This window comes from Hordeum vulgare, chromosome 4H (assembly GCF_904849725.1).
Source record: "Hordeum vulgare subsp. vulgare chromosome 4H, MorexV3_pseudomolecules_assembly, whole genome shotgun sequence".
NCBI lineage: Eukaryota > Viridiplantae > Streptophyta > Magnoliopsida > Poales > Poaceae > Hordeum > Hordeum vulgare.
Window position 1 is genome coordinate 360,942,443 of NC_058521.1, and position 6,043 is coordinate 360,948,485.

Consider the following 6,043-nt stretch of genomic DNA (forward strand, 5'->3'; position numbering starts at 1 on the left):
GGGAACCGAAGGGACGACAGACTCTTGCCGACGCCTATTCCGATGCTCTAGCCGCGGAGGCGGCGAGTCTGGCTCTTCATCCTTTTCCTCTTCCTCGCTATTTTCCTCCTCCGACTCTCCGCTGTCGAAGATGTATTCGTCGCTCTCCACGCTTCCCTCCTGGCTGCCTTCTTCCTCTTCCTCCTCCAGTTTTCCGCTCGAGACGGGGGAGAACCAGTTGGTCCACGCCTGCATGAATTTCAGTCGGAAACGGTAAGCATCACGCGGAGATATAAATGAGTTGCTGAAATCAAGACAGTTCAACGCACTCGGCTAATGCTACTCACCTGATTCGGTGGAGGGTTGTCAGCACCGTAAGGCGTCACTCGGCGGGCCCCCTTGGGATTCTCACAGGGACCCGTGATTTGGAGCACCCCTGAGGTCACCTTCGCCTCGAGAATGCCCTCCACGTTGGTCCGAGTAGAATCTTCGGGTCCTGCGTAGTGCCACATAGCGTGGTGGCGGGCTTGCAGGGGCTGGATTCGCCGACCGATGAAGACTTCCAGCAAGTCCATCCCAGTGACCCCCCTCCTGACAACATCCGCGAGTGCCTCAACCAAAGGCTGGATGTCTTTCTTCTCCGCTTTCGAGAGAGCGAGTTGCTTGGGCGGAGCAGGGCGATCTAGACTGAATGGAGGCAGCCCAGTCGACGCGTTCGGACAGGCTATGTCCTGGCAGTAGAACTACGTCGGCTGCCAGTTCCTAACCGACTCACTCAACTGCAGAGCAGGGTAAATACTCCGATTCTTCTTCTGAAACCCTAAACCCCCACAGAGCTGGAGGAGATGCGTCTTGTCATCCGATTGACTAAGGGGTTTTATGGTTTGGGAGCGGACGGAAAATATGTGTTTGAATAAACCCCAATGGGGAGGACAACCAATAAAGCATTCGCATAAAACGATGAAGGCAGAAAGGTGGACGATGGCATTCGGAGGGAAATGATGGAGTTGTGCACCAAAACGATTCATGATACCCTTGAAGAAAGGGTGGGGGGGCAGAGAGAAACCTCGGTGAACGTGGCTGAGGAGCAAGACGCGCTCCCCCTCTCGTGGCGCCGGCTCAACCTCGTCGTCCGCCGGCAACCTCCAACATTTATGCACGAGCTGGCCGTGCTCTACCAGCTCCAGCAGGTCCCCCTCCGTCACTGTGGAGGGGAGAAAGTCTCCCTGGATCCATCCCGCTGGCAATGGCCGCTGCCGCCGCTGAGCAGCCGCCGCCTTGCCCTTCTTCTTCCTTGCCTCCATCTTGCTGGTCTGGCCCTTGGTCATGGCGGCGATGGCGAGCTTCCAAGAAGGATGGGAAGAGAAAGGTGTATGAGCGCAAGAGGTGGCGAGGAAGACGGAGCAACCGAGAGCAGAGGATTCGGCGAGCGTAACCGAAGGGTCTCGTCGGCCAGAGTTAAATAGAACACCGACTGGGTCGCTAGCGAGCGGGCCCGAAATCTTATCCGCCCAACCAGCCGCGGCGATATCAGCGGAAGAGTTGAAGGCGCGAGGATCGAGGAGTCAGGCGCTACTCGAGCGCGCTGACGTCGCCCCCGCTAAGCGCGCGGAACCCGAAATTTGAGATCCCGGAAAATCCGCCGCTGTCAGTTGACCGGTCGTGTCAAAAGATGCCGCGAAGGCACTCGGTTCCCGACAGTCCGTTCCGCAGAACACATTCACTCGGATCATTGGACAGGAGAGATAGAATGGATAGAGGCAAGCAACGCCCAAGCCGAACCTAGTCCAGTCGGATCTGAGCATCGAGCACTGCTTTGACGTTTCAACCCCAATCCATTCGGGGACTAATGATGGGGTCATAGTCCTAGGGTAGGGTCATAGGCTTGTCCTACAGGTCCTACCCAAGGACTACCCCACGCAAGGGACGGGACCTTAAGTATGCCCGACTGTATTAAGGTGCCCCCATCATCCAGTCGGTAACGGGCCCAAAATCATCCAGTCGGAGACTAAGACTCAGAGGACACCGGACCCACCGACTGGATACACTCGGTGCATCGTAACCTCCCTGGAGGGAAACTGCCGTACGTTTCCGGGTGCATTAACTAGCATTTATAGCATACGTTACCTGTAACGCATGCATTCAATCGCCACTACTCCACCCTTGAATCAGAACCGTTGTGGAGGGCAGCGCACTCTATATAAGCCGCCCCCCCACTGGTAAAAGAGAGTGAAAAACATTGTACTCCATATTACACTCGGTAACAAGCTCCAAGAGCACTGAGACGTAGGGCTATTACCTCCACCGTAGAGGGGCCTGAACTCATACAACCTCGCCGTAGCTAGGACTCTGCCCATCTCATTCGTACCCTACACATCTACTGTCAGGCTTATACCCACGACAATAGGAGTGGCTGGAGGAACTTGCACATCATCAGACTCCTGCGCTAGAGAAGGAATTGGCTTGGCCTTGGGCATCCTCTTCTTGGGGACATGCACTGGCAACTCCTACAAGATCGGTTTGAACCCATCCCGCTTGATGGAGCCGCAGGTACATCGACGAACAGAGGAGTCGACGACAGGAGTGTCCTTCTTGCGGGTCCCTTTCTTCGTTGGAGCAGGAGATTGAAAGGAGAAGTCCTCTGCAGACGAAGATGGGCTGATAGGGATTACCTCATCCACGGAGAGTGTGTTGCTTGCAGGCTCTGATGGTGGTAGCACTGGAGCAGCAGAATCGAAGGCCGCCGCCCATGATCGCTTGGGGATCACAATGGGCGCCACCATTGGCATCTGCAGTTGGTGAGGCACGTGCATGGAGGTAGCAGCTCCCATTAAAGCATAAAAGTACGGGACCAGGATAGAACCGGCGGCAGAGGAGGCCCATAAAAAACCCTGGCAGCCCCAACAAAGAATTTGCCAGACTGAATCTGAGGGGGTTTGTATGGGACAATCGCTAGAGGATTGTCATCTTGCGCCTCCTCCACCCCTAGCACATCTTCCTCCGGCTCAGCAGCAGGAGCCTGGACAACCGGTGCCATATCAGCGTCAGGGGCGACAGGGTTAGCCATTACCACATCCAGGTTGGAAGCCGGGGGGGCTTGATCAGCAGGTTCCGCCTCAATGTCACCCTGCGGCTGAGGGTCGAGGTCGACAAGCTCATGAACCGAGTCAGAGGAAGAAGGACTCGGTTGATCAATCACCATGGACTCCTGATCCTGAACAGGATCAGCAGCAGGTGCTTCTGGGGCCGCTTCAGGTTCCCATCCTCCTCCATCAGCAGCTGCCGGCGGCTGTCCCCAACCACCGTCATCAGCAGCAGCAGGTACCACTAGATCTTCAGGTGCTAGCGGCACCGCATTCCATCCCAAGGCAGGGTAAGGGGGCAGAGCAAATTGCAGGTTGTCATTGACGAGTTGTCCAGGAAGCGGGTGAGGGTTGCCATTGAGGGGCATAGGATACTCATCATTGGGCAGTACTTCGGCAGGCGCCGCCCCCAGGATGTAGACAGGTGCAGACCAGGACACCTTGGCCCCCCCAAGCAGCATATTCAGAGAAGTTGATACTGCGAGGGACAAGTCGGTCGTTTGGGAACGATGCAAACACAATGGAGCGAACCAAGTAAGGATCATCGCTGACCCAATGATGGAACTCTCCGAAGGTGTTGACAGCAGCCCGCAAGTCTTCAGTATTGCGGAAGTCCAGATCATGTCGCAAGAAGCGCACCACAGAGTTATGGGCAACTTCCTGCGGAACTATGTGAACCGCAGCGTAGCTCTCCGCCGCACCTCTAAGTTCAAACAGCCCTACGCCCTCAATCCATGGCTGGGCTGATCGAACATGAAGTCCTCGGTGAAGAAGAAGAGCGGCTACTTCTTGCCGTACCTGGACCAAGTGGTCAGCCGGGGGCGCAGGGTGGACGTCAGCAATTACAAAGCGCTCATGACGCCTGGTGATGGGGACAGCAGGCGTGGTGTAGGTCCGAGGCAGCCGGTCAGGTCCCCCGTCAATGATGTTGTGGCCCGGCGGGAGGAAGAACTCAGGGTTGAGCTCGAAGTTCGCCATTGCGGGAGGCGGCGGCGGAGTGGTAGGCGGCGTCTCGGAGGGAGTTCGGGGATGCGACGGTGATGAGACAGGGCGGAACTGTGCTGCAGGCGTTGCGGTTTCGCCAAGAGTATCAGCAGTTCCCGAGATATCAGCAACAGGGGAGGTGGTGGGTCTCTTACAGTTCCAAGTAAGACAATTATTACGCATAAAAGAGGCTCCTCTAGATCGTGCGTGACCCACAGTTCTATCAGCATATCCAGGCGAAGCCGTGCAGTTGGCAGCTAGATGTCCCCGAGCGTTACGAATCGAGCAAGAAAAGATTTCTTCAACCATGCCATTAATAAGTTCATCAAAGGCCAGATGGGCTTCTTGTGAGGAGGGAATATCCATCCTAGGATTAGGTTCGGGCCGAGATAAGGAGGTAACCTCAGCAGGCTCATTAATGAGCGAGGAAATCGGCCCAGAGTCCAAACTTTCCACCGAAAATTGATTCTCATAATTCAAAACACCATGAATCTCGGCGGGATCAGCTGCATCACCTTGTTGCACGGGAGAAGTTCCGTTACTTTTGGCAATTTGAAAATCAGCTCCGGGAGATCCGGGGGGTGACTGTTGGCGAGAAACCGTGCGGAACGTGATATGCGGCGTGGCCGTCGTCCATCGGAGTTATGCCGGCGGTGGCGCAGAGATGATGACACATTCAGGAGAAGGCACCGTATAACCAGCCTGTTCAAGCGTGAGTAGCTCATCGTGGGAAACAGGACATCTATAACCCTTGCAAACCTCGTATTGTTGGAGGGATGCGAATGTGAGCTTCTTACGAATAGATGATCCGGATTTAAGAGAAGATTTTAGAGGTCTGGAATGCATTTCCATCAGACCTAGTGAGGCTCTCCTCTTAGATGGACTCACAATAATCCATTCAACATCACATTGTTTCTTCCACAGAGAGAATTCCCGATGCCAATTCGGACCACCATGTCCCCATAGATGGAAAAAGCACTTAAAACTTGAGCATTTGAACGAGCGTAGATCCAAAATATGAAAACCAACTTGCATGCAGGACACTTTGAAGGAGAAAACCGAATCTGTCACTTGAGAGACGCGAAACTCAATGGCAGAGCCCCCAATCACAGATTCCAGAGCTGCGGCGACCGTGTCCTCAGAGAGACGGAACACATGGCGACCAAAAGAAACCACCATGATGAAGGAGCGGCGGTGCTTCATAGGGTGCACCGTAACCCTAGAATGGCGATAAACCTCCTCGGCGAAAGCCAAACCATGAGAAAAATCCAGATCCAACGTGGAACCACCCATGCAAACCATGCACGACCACGTGAGGGGGGTCGGGAGGGTTCACCTGAGCAGTAGAGTGACGATAAGGGTAGATGCGCCGGCTAGAGCACCAGATCGCCATGGAGTCGCCGAGGTGGGAGGTGGGAGGTGGGAGTCGCTATCGTCGATGAGATTGTGGTCATCCGTGTCTTTGGTCCTGTCTAACATGCATGCTTAATGTTTTAGGTAGCTCTATCTAGGTCTTGCTTTGAAAAACCCCTTTCAAACAACCTTTATGCTTTACAGAAATTCTACATTACTTCTGATCAACAATATGTCAACCACATATACTTTATCAGAAAAACTATAGTGCTCCCACTCACTTCTTTCTAAATACAAGTTTCTCATAAACCTTGTACAAACCCAAAAGTTTGGATCATCTCATGAAAGCGTATATTCCAACTCCGAGATGCTTGCACCAGTCCATAAAAGGATCGTTGGAGTTTGCATACTTGTTAGTATCCTTAGGATTGACAAAACCTTCTGGTTGTATCACATACAATCTTTCCTCAAGGAAACCATCGAGGAAACAATGTTTTGACATCCTATGTGCAATATTTCATAAATAATGCAGCAACTACTAACATAATTCTAACAGACTTTTAGCATCGCTACGAGTGAGAAAGTCTCACCTTAGTCAACTATTTGATCCTGTCGCAAACATCTTTGCGACAAGTCGAGATTTT